The 17,382-nt window shown below is 39.5% G+C and overlaps 1 protein-coding gene across 1 annotated transcript in view; it reads left to right on the plus strand.

Moving 5' to 3' along the window:
• The window catches only part of Thsd7b (thrombospondin type 1 domain containing 7B), an 857,540-nt gene that overhangs the window by 155,018 nt on the left and 685,140 nt on the right, over positions 1–17,382 (plus strand). The window lies entirely within an intron of this gene.

A 17,382-nucleotide genomic window follows, 5' to 3' on the forward strand; every position in this document is an offset into this window, starting at 1 on the left:
TCATATTCATGGGGAATACTCAGAGGGAAAACAAGACTCTTTAACATACAGCTTACATTAAGTTTATTAAAGATTTTTATATTTATTGGTTTGTTAATTATTTTTTTGTGTGTGTATGTGTGTGTGTGTGTGTGTGTGTGTGTGTGTGTGTGTGTGTGTGTGTGTGGTGTACATGCCTGCAGAGGTCATAAGAGAGTATTAGATTCCCTGGAGCTTGAGTTACTGGGGATTGTGAACTGGTCACATGAGTGCTGGTAACCAAACTTCCGTCCTCAGCAAAGGTAGCAAGCTTTGTTTGTTAGCAGCTAAGCCATCTCCCCATTCCCTTATATTAGATTTTCATTTCTGCTTAATTGCCACCCAAATCAGCGATACTTGTTATCCTTTAGAATTTTTGTGTTGTTCTGAACTACACTTATCCTCTCCACCATTATATCTACTTCTTTTTTGCCAACTATTTTTTCAACTGGGAAATGAAATATGACCTCTGAGTGGAGCTCATCTCCTCAGCTGAAAGGCTTTGGAACAGTTCTCTGTTTGTCTTTCTTTCAGGGTTCAAACTAGCTAGCTCTTTATTGTTAAATATCCTCTAGTAGAGATTATTTACATGTGGGCTTGAGAACATGAAGAATTACCTAACTTGGACTGGAGAGATGATGCAGGGATTAAGAGTTCTTGCTGCTCTTGCAGAGGACCCAGGTTCTGTCCCCTCTCTCATTTCATGTGGCTCACAACCTGCTCCAGCTCCAGGGGATCTAATATTTCCCTGACCTCCAGAGGCAGCCACATGCACACATATACACAAAATTTTTTAAAAATCTTAAAAATAATTATCTGAACACATTTATTTATGGGTGGTAACTACAGAGTCTCCTTGCTGTATTTAGACACCCTTTGCTATCCTGCATACAGTTCCTTATGCATTTCTATAGAAGAATTGATTTTAGGTTTTAAAGTTTATGTATAATTTATGCTCTCTAACTGTATCTTTAATTTTTCCATGGAAAAGATTTGTTCATTTTTATTTCCACCTGTAATAATTTATTAGCTTAAATTATGAACCCCCAAACATAGGGTTGTTACTCTCATATGGCTCTTTGTATCTCTTATGCTTTCTTTGTTATGGATTTTAATTTTCTTTAAGTTTCACAATCAGATCATTTATGATATTTATTACTGTTTTAAGAGTCCATTCTTGCAAGTATAGATAACTTATACACTTAATATCCTGGTAGGGAAATGTGGTGGTGGAAAAGATCTATGGTCCTCGGAGAGTTTTCATTTTGGTCCCATCATCTGTAAATTAAATAGACTGTGAACATATTGTCACCATGGAAATATGTATAAAAGTGATATTCATAATATTTAAATGACTTTGCAAAAATGAAAGTGAATTATGTTTTAAAGTATATTAAGTAAAATATCCCAGTACCATTAGAGATACAGTCTGGAGAAAACTTAATTGCATTAAAACCTCTATAAATTAATTTAATTGGAGGATCCAATGCTACGTTAGTGATTTGTGTTTTTTCCACATGCACAGTAAGTAGTATTGCTAAGCTTTAGAGATAGTTTTAAAGTCAATATTACATTTCTGTGAAGGGGGATATATTGTTTAATCACAAAAGTCAAATGTTTTGTAGGGGTGGGTATGTGTGGGGAAACCAGAGATCAGTTTAAATTTTTATTGGCTTAGAACTCACCAATGAGGTAGGGTGACTACCAGCATGTTCTAGGGTTCTTTCTGTCTCTGCCCCATAGTGTCGGGATTGTAATTGTGTGTCACTATGCCTGGTCTTTCTGACTTCTGAGGACTCAAGCTCCTGACCTTGGCCCATACTTCACAAAAAGAGTCATCTCCCCAGTCCACACAAGACAAACATTTCATCAATCCAAACTTTATCTGGCTACCTCACTGCCTGATGCTCTTTGAGAAATGCAATTAAAATGGAAAGTAGCAAATCTGGAGCATTAATGAGACGTGTTAGGAAAATGAGCTTATTTAGAAGGAAATTCATGTATGCGTTTTCTAAAAGTAAGCAGTTGAGTTTCTGGGGAAAGAAATCTCTCCAGAAGATACAATGCATTGTTCAAAGTAGACATCGAAGCGGATGTTTCCATTTTTCGCAGAGAGTGCTGCTCCTCTCTTCCCACACTGGTGGTTCGCAAGCTTCCTATACTGCTTTGTTTTATACTGTTCCTCACATGGTGTTGACCCCCAATCATAATATTACTTTCATTACTAATTCATAATATAAGCTTGCTACTGTTATGAAATGTGATATAAATATCTGTTTTCTGATAGTCATAGATGACCCCTGTGTAAGGGTTGTTCAACCACTGTTCTATTACTAAAGTGTTATTATACGACCATCAACTTCAAAAGCAGAATCTCAACAGTGAAAAATCAAAAGCAAATCTCTAGACCATGTAACCCACACCCACCTCTTTTCTAAGTTTCCAAAAAATCTCCTTGTGTAAATATATTTGGTTTCATACAACTGAATCTTTACATTTTTTGTAGCTAGACTTCATCATACCATGATGTCTTGAAGAATATTATATACTAGGTTGCACATACCAGCCTTATCTTTTAAAGGTTGTGGAGAATCCTTTAGTATTCTTATTTAATTGCTTGGCATCTCAATGGTTTCTATTGTTTGCTATTATACATAATGCTGATGAGAATAAAGTATTTTAAAGTTAAGCAATAAGTTGCCTTCAGAAGTCATTACATCTTGTGGAACAATTTGGGGTCATAACCTTTAAAATTTTCTTTAACACTTTGTGTCTGTTGCGTGCGCACACACACACACACACACACACACACACAGAGAGAGAGAGAGAGAGAGAGAGAGAGAGAGAGAGAGAGAGAGAGAGAGGAGCCTATTATATTTTAAATAAAAACTTTTGTTTTTGAAATTGATTACATGTTATCATATCTAGAACACAGATGGATACAGGTCTGATGTAATCTGGAATTTGAACAAATTTTCTGAAGATGCAGATAAACATTTTACACCAGAAACCTGGAAATCATCTTTCTGGTTTAGATCAGATGGCATCCACTTAAACTCTTTGCTAATCTCACTGTTTTCTCCCTAATCAAAAGGTTAAATGCCAGTTAACTTCATATAAATCAGAGCCATTTCTAGGTAAGTCTATGCCTTGGAAACACACTGGATTGATTATAGAAAGAATCACACTATGTTGTTAAGGATTGCTGTACCAAGGGAGCCTGGGAAGTTGCTGGTTGTGGAGTCATTGATCTGCCAACACTTCCCAGCACCTGCCTTCAACCATAAGGACATTAGATTTATATTTAGTATCAGCCAGCCCATCGCCCAAGCCTGAGGAAGGATTCTTCTAGCAGGACCAGATAAGAATTGAACTTGCTTAATGTTTTAAGTTTAAATTTCTAACTGTTTGTAGTACCTGCTTCGTTAAGGAAGGGTGGGGCCAAAGTCTCTGAAGCCGTAAGAAGCACTTATTTCATGCATTCTTGGTAGTGGTTTCGAGAAGTGTGCTCATCCCATGAATATTTGCTGAGTCCTATGTTCTGGGCTGTGTTACAAGGACACTTGATACATAAAAATTAAGAACAAACCAAACCATCAGTTCTCAGAAGCAGCAGTTAGAAAATACATGGTATGGTAAGAAACGGTGAGAAGGAACGCATGACAGGAAGACTGGGGCACGGGGTGGAGGGGAGACCGGGGGCTGGAGGAGGCTGCTGTCGGAAGGCTCCACTGAGGAAGTGGCTCTGTATAAAAGACCTAGGGCAAGTGAAAGCTATGGCTGTGGGAATGAGGGAAGGTAAATATAGATGGCAAACGGGGGTGCCAAGGCAGAAGCGCAGGGTGCTGCTCTGTAAGGACCAGGGGGGACCTGGATATGGTAGTCTTCACCTTTAATCCTAGACTCAGGAGACAAAGACAGGTGGATCTCTGTGAGTTCAAGGCCAGACTGGCCAACATAGCGAGTCTCTAGCCAGCTAAGGTAGCACAGCGATATCCTGTCCCAAAGAAACAAAACAAAAACAGGTCCAGGAAGGAAACAAGCATTCTGAGGCAGACAACCCCGGGAGAGTGACAGGAACCCTGGGCACGGAGGTTGCAGGAACATCTTAGCCATGTCCTCATCTGTCAGAGCTGTGACGCTGTATGAAACAGAAAGATGTCAGAGTTCGTAGAACCGTGACATGAGCTGAAATTCTTCCCAGTAAGATCTGAGTGAGATCATTTTGGGAAGCCGTGAAGAAAGGCAGGTCAGGGAGACTGGGTAGATGGTGCTGGGGACAAAGAGTGAGCCCAGCAGCTTGCACCAAGATCACAGAAGTGAAGCCACTGTGAAGAGGTTGAATGAAATATGTATATAAGAGCAGACTTAAGTACATAAGACATATTGAGGGCAGGCGTGTCTAGGGGCAGAGAGATTTAAGAATGGACTTGCGTTATTTAAGGGCAGATTTATCTAATCATCAAGCATGATTTCGATGATGTCTTGAGACACTTTGGCTTGTTGCAGATGCAGAGTGTTATCTGCATCCGGAGATACAGCTAAACATTCCGAAATGATCAAGGAAGCACCCAACCTGAACAAAATATAAGGCTTTAAAACTATCTTCAGGGCCTAGGATGAAAAGCCAGGAATTAAGGTAGAGCCATTAGAGTGGTGTCTTAGTGTTCTGTTGCCATGACAAAAGAAAATGACCAAGGCAACTTATAGAGAAAGCATTTAATCAGGGCCTCGTGGTTCCAGAAGGTCAGAGTCCATGACCGTCGTGCTGGGGGAGGATGGCAGTAGGCAGGCAGGAATGGTGCCTAAGTAGTAGCTGAGAGCTTATGTTGATCCAGAAATGTAAGGCACAGAGAAAGAGAGCTAACTGGCAATGACGCTGGCTTTTGAAACCTCAATGTCCACCCCCAGCGACTCATCTCCTCCAATGAAGACTCAGCCCTGTCTTTTTGATCAGTTCCATCAACAGGGGACCAATGTGCTCATGGGGGCTGTTCGCATCAAACCCGGCACAGGGGGAAGGAAAAACACAAGGGAGATTGTGACTTTGCATTGTTGAGTGAAGTGACTTGGGCTGTGTGGCTGAGAAGGCTCCAGGAAACTGTCACTTAGTGCTCACCACTGAGACCTGAAGACTTGAGTTCAGTCCACAGAACCCACATGATGGAAGGAAGGAAGAAAATGACTAACTTATGAAAACTGTCCTTTCTCTTTCACGTGTGAGCAGTGACCTCTCTCTCTGTTTGTCTGTCTTTCTCTTTTTGTCTCTCTCTCCCTAACACACACACACACACACACACACACACACACTAAATAAGTAAATAAATAAAAATTTAAAAGGGAAATTAAGTCATTTCTCCTGTGCTGTAGAGGAAGCAGAGGGAGAACACGGGCCACACTTACATTTTGACCTTGTATGAAATTCATACCCAGGTACCAGTCACAAAGTTGGATCTGCACAATCTGAGCACAGGCAAGAGACAGCAGCAAAGAGGTTGGAATAAAGCATAGCTAGAGAGATGCAGCTCTGCACTCAGAATTTGTGATCCTGAATATGTAGAGAATAACATTTTGATTACATCCTTCGGGAGCCAAATGACATTAAAAAATCACGGTGCTAAAATGCACGTAACATAAACCTTACCATTTTAGCAGATTTAAAGGTGTAAAATTCGGTGAGATTTAGCACGCTCATGGAGAGCTGGAGCCTTCACAGATACCTTGTTCCAAAGCGTTTTCACTAGCCAAAACCACATTTTACAAGGGAGCTTATAAAAAGATGGCAAAATAAATTTGGTTCTTGATAATAAAATTTGAAAGAACAAAAAACAAGCTCTGTGGTTATTTCTTCATGATCATGTTTTAAAAAATTGTTAGTTTTCGACAACATGGAATGGGCCCTGTTAGCAGTGTAAATTGCTCTAGCACAGTGCTCTGTCTACAGGGAGGCACCCCCAAACCCCAAGTCATTTCCATTCTCTGAGCCTCAATTAGTGATCTTTAAAAGAGGACATAATAAGATGAAATATTGAAATATATATTGAAAACAAGCTACACAATGGTAGCTACTGTTCCTGTTTCTGTCTTTGCCTCTTTTCCAGTTTTTTTTTTAACAAACAAATAATGTGTTTGTGTGGTTGTAGTCTAGTTCTGAAGTCACAGGTAGTTGTGAGTCACTTGACATGAGTTTTGGGAACCAAGCTAGGGTTTTCTGTACTCTTAACCATGAGACATCTTCTCCAGCCCTCATTTCCATCATTGTCTAATAGTATCATGCTCGCTTGATCTATATTTCTGTTTTTAAATTTTTATGTAATGTACTTCCTAAATCATATAAAATAAGGACTGTTTGACAGTTGCATGCATTTTATTAGGAGGTGATCTGACTGATTTGAGGTTTAAATTTGTCGCCATATTAGGCTTTCAGAAAGTTTTAATTTCAACACTTATATGATAAATGTGAGAGTAATGATCTCTGTTCTATGAGCAAAGTAAATAAAACAGAATTATTCACTTGGAATAAAATTACATTATGTCAATGATATTGCAAAAGAACAAACTATCTTATCTATGTTCACAGTTAGCCATAGCCTAAACAATATTATCCGCACTAAAATATTATAAGGAAAATTGCATTATATATATTGCACACATACATCCTAAGCTTTAAGAGTCTTAGAGAAAACAAAATGTTCTTAGAAGAGAGATTTTGTTTTAATATCTGTTAGAAATCCATAAAATATTTCCTCTGGGAATTAGATTAAATTTAAATCATTTTAATTACTTCTGTGGACATTAGATCATCTAAAGGGCTTGTATTTAATAGACCCTCGGTGGTGTTACTCCTGAAATATCAGAAAGCCCTGGCATATATAGCGTGGATTTTACTGCTAAAAGTTATAATTACTTGTCCTTAAAGACCTCAAGACCTAATTTTATAATGCTCCCAAGTGGTAAGAAAAAAATCCATATTATGTAACAAAACAAATTAGTCTGCTTTTTCTTTCTAAATAGAACTAACGTGTAGACTTCATGGCAAGAGGAGATTTTACTGTTCTTATGTTGCCCAGGTAACTAGGATGTACATAACTAAATGTTGGATAAGTCATATTCCGCCTTAAGTGAAATGAGGGACACGTGTGTGTGTGTGTGTGTGTGTGTGTGTGGTATTGGTGTGAATCTGTATGTGTGCATATTTTCCTTTCAGTGTGATTTCTGATCATGTTCTGCAAAGGTGTTTATTTGAAAAGAGACAGAATAGATATGCGTGGCCTTTAGGTGCAGCCGGAGTTCTCAGCATGAGGGAGGGACTATAAGTACCTTGTTGCCCAAATGGAGTCCATTGTTGTAGCTTGTCTGTGTCAATTCTTTTCAGAAACAAATCTAATATTTACCTCTACATTTCTGTCTCTGTCCCTCCCTTCCATTCTTACCCATCCCTTTCTCTCTCCTGCCACTGTCTCTATCTTGTAAAACAGTCTGGCTGCATAGCTAAGACAGATCTCAAAGATCTAGCAATTCTTCTGCCTCAGCCGACTGAGCAGAGACGTACAGGTGCTGACCACGTCACCTAACCACCTCCCTATTTCCCAGTAGCACACTCCTTATCGTTAGCATTTGGGTTATATACACCTGATTCCCACCGTGGATCTGCTCCAAGGCCAGTGGAGGACGCCTCTCTCGTCTTCCTCCTCATTTCTTTCTTACTGCAATCCTTCTGAGCATTTTTATTAGGTCAGTTCATCCAAAGGTTATTTTCTATGCAGACTCTCTCTGTTCATCCAAGCACTGTAGTGCATGCCATTGGCTATTGTTTAGCTCTCTGTGGATAAATGAAAAGCTGTTTCCTATGTGTTTTTCCTTTGACTCATTTTCGTGAGGTCTACCACTGCTTTCCTCCTAGTGCTCCACTCACTATTCAGTGTGGCCCAGCACCGAGGCTCAAGTCTAAAGACTCGTTGGCGTTCCCTTTACTTTGTATGTCTTTCCACAGCCTCCACCCTTGATTCACTTGAAATACAGCACAGGTCTGAACTCTAAGTGCGTCTTCATCCCTGCTTCTTGAATCCCTGCCTCACTCTTCTGCTTCCCTACTTGCTTTATTTCTAGGTCTAAAGTTATCCTCTAGTATGGCTCAGAGGGGTATGGTGGCAGTCATTTTTCAAATGTTTCATATCAGAAAGGGTCTTTGTGCTGGTCATATACTGGAATGATAGCTTGTGTGATAGATAGGTTTATCAAGTGGGCACAAACCAGGGTCATCTGGGAAGAGAGGATCTCAGATGAGAAAATACCCTGTACATCTGTGGAGCAGTTTGTAGTTAATGATTGATATGAGAGGGCTCAGCCAACTGTAGCCAATGCCATCTCTGGATGGGTGGTACTTAGTGGATATATGTATGTATGTATATATGTATATATATATATATATATATATATATATATATATATATATATAACTATGGACCGTATATGTGTGACTTAGAGATGTATATGTGTATATATATACACACATACATATATAATAAGCCTAGATATGTATATATACATGCATACATACACATACATAGATACATAAATACATGCACACACACATATGTATATATGAGCAAGTTGCCTTCCTGGTAGATTTTGATGGGGGAAATAAGCCAGTTAAACTCTCCATTCCTAAGTCAGTTTTAGTCTCTATTTTCTGACAGCATAAGAAGTCCACTAGGGAATCGTGAGTGTACAGGTCAAGATTAATAGGAATTTTCCCTCAAAATGTCTGGTATTGAAGCTCCTGTGTCTTATTGCTCCCAATACTGAGACTGTAGACATTGATGCCACTGAAACCTTCTGTTGGTGCAGTCCTATCCATTTGTTTACTCTTTCCAACATCTTTATCTGTGACTTTCTAAAACTGCATGATGATGGCCTTAGGGATGAGCCTGTTTTCCATAGCGTTCTCTTCGGCATCAACTAGAAGTGTGTTTGTGTGTGTGTGTGTGTGTGTGTGTGTGTGTGTGTGTTGCTACATTCATGTTCTACAGTTCTGAGATTTATTCTTTCCTTTCACAGATGTACGTATTACTGGCGATTGAACCTAGGGTCTTGTCAATACCAGGCAAGTGTACTGAATGAAGCTGCAACCCCAACCCTCTTTTCAGTTTCTTTTCAATTTGGAGACACGGTCTTGTTTAGTTGCCTAGGGTGGCTTTCAACACAGCCTGTAGCCCAAGCAAGGCCTGAAGTGCTGTCTTCCTGCCTCACCCTTCTGAGTACCTGAGATTACAAGCTTGTGTCTCTTGGCCTGCCTCTTTTCAGTGTTTTAACATTCCAGATATTGTGATTTAAGTTTATAATGTATTGTGCTTATTCTAAAAGCTTTAAACTGCCTGAGTTTCATAAGCACAACACCTTTTTGTTGAGAGGATTCTGATCCTACTTTGATTACCTGTGTTCCATACACCACTTACCTATTCTCCAAGCCCCCATTCCTACATCATTCATTCATTCATTCATTCATTCATTCATTCATTGTTTGTGGCTTCTGAGGTGTGCAGCCCTTAACTCTCTTTGCTGATTGTCTATTTATTCAGTCTCTCACATTGTCATAAAAGAAGTCTTTGGACAATTAATTGTTCTCTGTTTTGATCAGTTCTTGAGGTTCATGGCCAGGACTTCTAAACTGATGGGCTGGCATTGTCCCTGAAAATGAGTTCTTTAAAAATCCAAACCCAGTCATAATTAAAGACCTTTACACTGGGACTGTGTCATTGAAAGTGACACCTAAGGGATAGCAATAGAGATGTCCCCAAATAAACTGTCTTGGAAAGCACAGGTTCTCATTGATCTCTTGTATGAAGATCACACAGCTTGTGGTCCCCACTGACGTACAGCTTTGCTGGTCTGTTTACTCATCAATGTATGTTCTTATTTTGTCTTAAGAAATTTATTTTCCTCTGTTTATTCAAGCCACACCAGAGGTTCCATCTAAGTGACACACAGATTATAATCATGTACCAATTCTCTGTTATTATATAAATTCACCCAAAGATAGTAGCTTTCAACAATAGCATTAATTTTGTTCCCACATTGAAGTTTTGTTTGGCTAGTGTTCTGGACAGGTGTCAGGGACCTGGGTTATCTGGGAGGATTGCTTACTAGATAGCCTGTGAATACTCAGGTAGCTGTGGTTGGGAGAGCTGGGGAGACTTCAGTATCTGTTTCACCTCTTCACACAGAATCTTCCAGAAATGGAGGATTATAACCCCATGTCTGCAGTCCTCCAGGCAAACCTCCTCAGAGAAATGTGAAGCGGTATAGAGTGTTCCAACTGAGCCTGGAAGTCAAGTTTTCTCACCGTTACTGTGTTCCACCAGTGAGACATATCTCTAAGATGCCTGTGCTCTATTTCTTGATAAAAATGGCAAAATATCCCCAGGGTGTGAGTGTGTTTGTGTGTGCACGCATGTGGATTTGCAAACACTTGGAAGCCAGGAGATAACTCAGCTGACCCTCCTTGGGCCTTGTCCACTGTTTTTATTAAGACATGGTCTCTTCACTGGCCTGAAACTTGCCGCACAGGCTAAAGCTGGCTGGTCAGTGGGCTCTGGCTATCGTCCTGTCTCCAACTCCTCAGCACTGAGATTACAAGCATGTTACCACACATGACTGTTTTTGGTTATTGGTCTGTTTGTTGTTTCCCTGCGTGGGTTCTGGGGCTCAAACTCAGATCCTTAGACACTTTAGTGCCTGAGAGATCCTTCCAGCTCCTTAGGCAGGCCTTTAAACCATCTTTACCACCACTTCCTTTCCCATTAGTTAGTGAGATGGGATGCCAGCTTGTACTCCTAGACACGATACCTAGCCCTGTTGTGAATTAGGTCGGTACGATGAATAACGAGGCCAGCTCAAGAATAACAATTATATTTTAACGGTTATAAGGGGAAACTCATGCTACAAGAGTGGGAGGTCTGACTTCCTATCTGTCCCGCAGGAGACATGCAGAGAGAGAGAGAGAGAGAGAGAGAGAGAGAGAGAGAGAGAGAGAGAGAGAGAGAGAGAAGAGCACCTGGGTCCTCCCAGTTTTCTTCCTGGGCTCCAGGTAGCCATGCCTTAACTAGATGTGATTGGTTGACAGAGCTTCCCCATTATAATCCTTTAAGCATGCTCAAAGCTGATCACAGTGAGCAGGCTTTGTGTAAGGGCTACTTGTTGTCTCCTGAAACAAGCCCTCCCTACACTGCTCTTCTAGGCAAGAGCGGCCTCATTTACTCCTCCTCCTTTTTCTTAGTGGGGTGTCTAATTCTTGTCTTCTATTTTGTTTGCTTAGCTCAGGAATGTTCTCTTGAGGAGTTGAATATTGTTATTTTCCTGCAGAGACTGGCTAAAGACAGAGGAAAGAGTCAAGAGGTCAATTCATTCCATTTATTGACTTTTAATTAATGTTCATTTGGAGACTCGAGCATACTTCTTCCCCAGCGCCTCTAGTCTCCAAATCTTCGCCGGGTCTGCACATGTAAATGTGCATTTGATGGTCAACATTCTCATCCGTGGAATCTCAGTCTCCATCTTCTCTGTGTCAAGAGGCTTAGGGCTCTGTCTCCTTTCCCCACCTTCCAGGTCCCATTTTTGCCCACTGTGATGTACATTATTATAGTTTCAGTGAAGTCAGAAAAGGACTTGGAAACATGCTCACATCAAGCTCCTCCCTTTGCCCCTCCTCATGAGAAGTTTTCTCATCCACCATCGATCTCCTCTCCTCAGGCTGATAGTACGGAATGTAGAGCAGTTAAATTGGGTTAATCTTATGGTAACTGATTCAGTTATTCACTTTGAGCTTTTACTATAAAAATATGCCAGTAGTTGAATCAACTGGCCAGCAATCCTTGCCCGAGTTAAAATGTAAAACCAATCAAACAGCAGTACTGGGAACAAAGCTGGGACTGGGGAGATAGATTAGATTAGTCGCCGAACCCGCTTGAGAACCCAGCTGTGGAGGCATGTGTCATCTTAGAACTGAGGAGGTAGAGACAGGTGTGTCCCTGGAGCTTGCTGTCCTATCAGCCAAGTGTACTTGGTGAATTTCAGGCCAGTGAGAGACCTTGTCTTAAAATATAAGGATAATGGCTCCTGAGGAATAACACCATAGGTCGACTTTTGGTCTCCCCCTGTGTGCATGTGTGCGCACACACACACACACACACGCGCGCGCGCGCACACACACACACACACACACACAGAGGCAAATGTTCATACAATTGTCTGCATTCAAACATTACTTTTTTAAAATCCAGTTACAGTGTTTATTGTCTTGAATATCTGGGAATATGCTGTATTGAGTTATTGGATTGGTAACTAATAAAGAAAAAGTGCCTTCCTGGTAGTGAGCTTATCAATGGAGTAATTCCTACGTGGCTCCTGGCCGTATCTCCCTTCTATGTGGAAGACTTTGATATTTTAGTTTGAATTGTAATTTAGAAATAGAGGTTCTTATATGAAGTGAACAGAAGGCGAAATTCAAAACAAGTCAGAGATCAAAGTAAGCCCGCGGCATGATTAAAGACTGTATATACAGCAGTCTGAATGCTTGAAGCAAGTTTACTGAAAGTTTACCTTTTAATAAAACTTAGCAAGTCTTGATTGGAGATCAAATCCTCAAACCCATAAATGCTGAGTGTGCATGGTAGCCTACCTATGATTCCAGCACTCAAAGGGAGAAAAAGGGCATCCTGGAGCAAACTGGATAGCTATAGTAGCTCTAGGTTTATGTCCTGGGTTCAACTGAGACACTTTGCTTCACATAATAAGATGAGGGGCAATTGAGATGCATGAAGCTCCCATACCATACATGTGCATGTGTACCTCTCATGCCTGTGCTCAACCATACACACGTGCTCTCAGCCCACATACAAGTGAACACACACCCTCCCATCCACATCCACACACATACACAAACACACACATGCACACAAAAGATTGCCTTTAGCACCCTTCCTGGTTCTGAATGTGAGTGTGATAAAGTTCACCAGTCTAGATAGTAATTCAAAGTCTATCTGTAGGTGGCTTCGTCTCAGTTCATACCATCCGTGATGTCATTTGAACATCTCAGTAGAGTTCCTAAAACATTGTAGCTACAGATGACATCTAAACAGTGCCCATTAGTGCTGTTGATCATACCTGAGACTAAGAGAAATAAATGTGGACATTTAATACTACTCTACTTCCTACTTTATCTCAAAAATATGTGTTGTTAAAAACATATTTTCCTAGAAAAATATGACTATGAATTAAACAGTTCATTTTGCTGTTTCTTTTCCCACTTTAAATTTATTATAGAAACTAAACAGTGAATTATGCAGGTAACATGTGATATTATTGTCTCCATACACCGATCAGCTCTCCTCAAAAATAATACAATGAAAATTGGTTTTGAACATTAGAGTTATATAAAAGTTGACTTTATTCATGAATACATGTTGATATAAAAGTAATACTATAACTAGTGAGAACAACATGGATTATTTTTGTTTGTGGATTTTTTCCTTGGGGTTAATAACTTTTTAATTGAATGCAGCTGCTCATAGATTTCTTTTGCTAAGTATTCTCTATGTTAGAAGGGATTTTGAACTGAAATTTTTTAAAGACGTAGTTTTGAGGTTTAATTACTTAGCTGCACATGTACAGAATTACATTTCATTTCCAAATGTTGACTTCTGTGAATTATAAAGCAGATGGTACTACACACTAAGGTAGAAGAGGGTTCAGAACATGGGTCTAGAAGCCACACTGAGAGTTTGCTGCTCTATGCTATGTGAGGCCTCATCTTCTGGCCTCTACTCATTAGCAAGCCGACAGGAATGAAAACTCTGGGAAAGTAGCTTGCACTCCATAACGAACTGGCTTTCCTGTGATTGAAGTTAGTATTGCATACTAATGTTATACCGAGTGCTTAAATAATGCTACTTTATCCCTTTCTAATGAGGGTTACTTCAGGAGACCATCTGGGTCTTAAAACTCTGCTGTGCAGAACATGATGTAGTTTTGATAAATAGGGTGCAGTAATAATGAGTGTGGTTTCTCTACAAAGACAGATGTTGGTTCTCTGTGCTTTCTAGCTTGTAGTCCATAATAAGATTTTCAAAATGACCCATCCTTTTGCATGTTTCTAGCGGCATTATTCATGTGCTTGAACTGTTTCAAAAACCCGAACTCTCATAGGTCCTCCCAGCACTTCTCTTAATAGAGCTCTATTTGATTGGTTTCAAAACAAAAGGTGTAGGACTGGGGGAGTCTACAAAAGGCGATAACCAGGATGAATATGGCCACTGACTTTCTTAGGGCTGATTTTATGTGGCCTGTTTGGGAGGACCTGGGCTTCAGATCTGATGGTCCCTCAGGACTGACTTCTTCCATCTTCAGTCTTTAAATGAGGAAGAGCTAAAAGCATAAGTGATATCTGTATATTTGGCACACAGTTCAAAATCATTGTATTTATGAGCACCCTTTCTTTTAGTTTTCCAACATGAGTCCTTCCTCAGAAGAGGTTTAAGGACTTTCCAGGTAGGACAAGGATCCAGGGTGGCTAGTTCTTATTTGTCAGCTCGCAGCAACATGGGGCCACCTGAGAAGAACACCTCAGTGGAGGCTCTAGAGAGGACAAGCTGGACTGTGGATATGTCTATGAGGGGTTGATTTGTTTGTTACTAGATAGGAAGACCTCAGCCACTGGCAATGGCAGCACCATTCTCTGCTCCGAAGGTCCTAAACCACGTAAGACAGGAGACAAATTGATAAAACACAAGGACAGACAGTCACAATCATTGTGTTTGTTTCTCTATTATCTTGACTTTAGATGTGAGGTGACTAGCATCTTGAGTTCAAGTCTCAACTTCTCCACAAAACAAACAACCAAACAAACAAGTGAGTAAGTAAGTAAGTTAGTAAGTAAGTAAGCAAGCAAGCAAGCCCCTTCTTCTCCTGTGTTTCTTTCTCTCAAGGAGATTTATCACAGTCACAGAACATAGACCAGAAGAGGCTCCAACTGGTTTTACAATTGAAGAAGCTGAATATGAAAACAGTTTGCTAGTGATGGAGCTGAAATGAGCCTAGTTAATGATGGAGCCTAATTTAGCCAGTTAGTGATGCAGCCTCAATGGGTGAAATGAGCCCTTTTAGTGATGGCCCCAAAATGAGCAAAGTCAGCCCAGTTAGTGACAGAGCTAAAATGAGCTCAGTAGTGACTGAGCCGAAAGGAGCCCAGTTAGTGATGGAGCTGAAATGAACTGAAATTTTTCTGCTTGAATTTTCATTATGAAAAGGTCTAGTGTTTACATATTTTGAAACTTTGAACTTACAACTGCGTATGATGTTATTGTTTATTATTTTAAAGGAATATCATGAAAAAATACGGTTTTTGCACTTCCTGAATTTCATTTTAATTGGTTACCATTTTGGGTGGCTGATGAACCCAGATGAACAAATGTTTTAGGCCAAATGGAAGCTGTTCTTCTGTAGAAATTTGTACTTTTACTTAAAAGTATAAATTAAGTATCATATTTATATACAAAAGTATAAATGGAGTATTTATTCTTATGACTATTTCCTTGAAAGACTGGCTTCTTTGAACATCTTCAATGAAAAAATTTTAAATATATAATTGACTCATTTAAATGTGTGTTTATTGTTTCCAACTAGTGCCATTGTTTTGATTTTGATCATTTACCAACCAAGTGACATTCTGCCTGGCTATTTACAGCTTATCTCTCTTTTTACCCCTAATTTTAGAAACCACTAATGTCTATCCTGTCTCTAGAATTTCCCTTTATAGTATTTTTTTATAAGTAGAATCATGTAATACAGTGTTTGGTGACTAGCTACCTTCACTTCCCATAGAGATTTTGAGATTCATCATATTATAACACTTGCCAGTACTTCATTTTATTTTTTAATTTGAGACTATTGTAGTCTGGGCTTACCTCAAACTGTGCATGTAATTGAGGATAGTCTTGAACTTCTGACCTTGATGTGCTTGGGCTCTGTGCATCCCCATCCCATGTTTTATGTGGTGCTTGGGGTTAAATGCAGGGCTTCATGCAGGCTAGACAAGCAATCTACCAATGGAGACACACCCCTAATTCTTCATTTCTCTTTATTGCTGAATATTCTTTGTTCTTTGAATAAAATACATCTTTTAACTCTGTTCATAAGTTAATAGACCTCTGGACTGTTTCAACTTGTTGGCTACTATAGATAATTCTATTATTATTGAGAGGTACAAACCGTGGTGGACATATATTTTTATCTTCCTATGGAGTGAGACTGTTGGGTTGCATGGCAACTGCAGGCTTATGTTTTTAAAAGCTATAAACTGCTCTCTAACATGGCTGCGCCATTTGTGTTCCTCCCAGAAATGCACGAGAGACCCTGCTTTCCCAGTTTCTTCTGAGGGTTTGTTACTGTCTCTTTCCATTGCTGTCACCATTCAGTGGGAATGAAATATTATCTCTTATGACTTAGATTTGAATTTCACTAATGGATGATAGCATTACATTTGCAAGCATTAGTTAGCATTAATATATTTTCCCTGGTGAAATGTCTCTGGAGATCTTTCTGCGTTTATAAACTGGGGAGCCTGTCTTATTAACTTTTAATAGTTCACAGTATCATCTGAATTTTATTCTTTTATTGGGTATGATTATATTTATAGATACTTTGTACTATCATATGGCTTCATGGTTAAGCTTTTGATTTTGTCTTTTGAAATATGTTTTTTTGTTTTTGAATAAAGGTCCAACTTACAAGTGGTCTTATGGATTATACTTTATCTGCCATGTCTACTGGATCTAAGAAATCTCAGCCTTACTATGGTCTCAAACAATTTTGTCCTATATTTTTATCTAAATTTCTTTTATATTCTTACTACTTAGAGATCTGTGAGCTACTTTTTATAAAGTTTCAATATAATATAAAGGGGCTCTGAAGTTCACTTTTTTTATATGAATACCCATTGACCCTGCAGAATTGGTTAGAATAGAGTTAAACTGTTCTCATTAAGTAGTAGTATTCCCATTGGTTTTGTGTGTGTGTGTGTGTTTGTGTGTGTGCAAGAAATGAACATGGAAAGGTATCTATAAAACAAGAAAAGGAAATATTAACCGAGGTTGGAGTAAGTGAAAGAGAAGCTAAAGGAATGCATGTGAGCTGAAAGCAGGAATATTTGGAGGCAGACGTGGACCAGTGAGAGGAGTGTAGCAAGGTTGGGGGAAAGGTTGGAGAAACTGGAAAACGTATGGTGATGTATATGTGTGAAAATGCCATGAGGAAAACCTCTCCTTGTTCTGCTTTCAAAGTAATTAAAAATTTAACCACAAAATAATC

Source organism: Microtus pennsylvanicus, chromosome 10 (genome assembly GCF_037038515.1).
Source record: "Microtus pennsylvanicus isolate mMicPen1 chromosome 10, mMicPen1.hap1, whole genome shotgun sequence".
In the NCBI taxonomy this organism is placed as follows: domain Eukaryota; kingdom Metazoa; phylum Chordata; class Mammalia; order Rodentia; family Cricetidae; genus Microtus; species Microtus pennsylvanicus.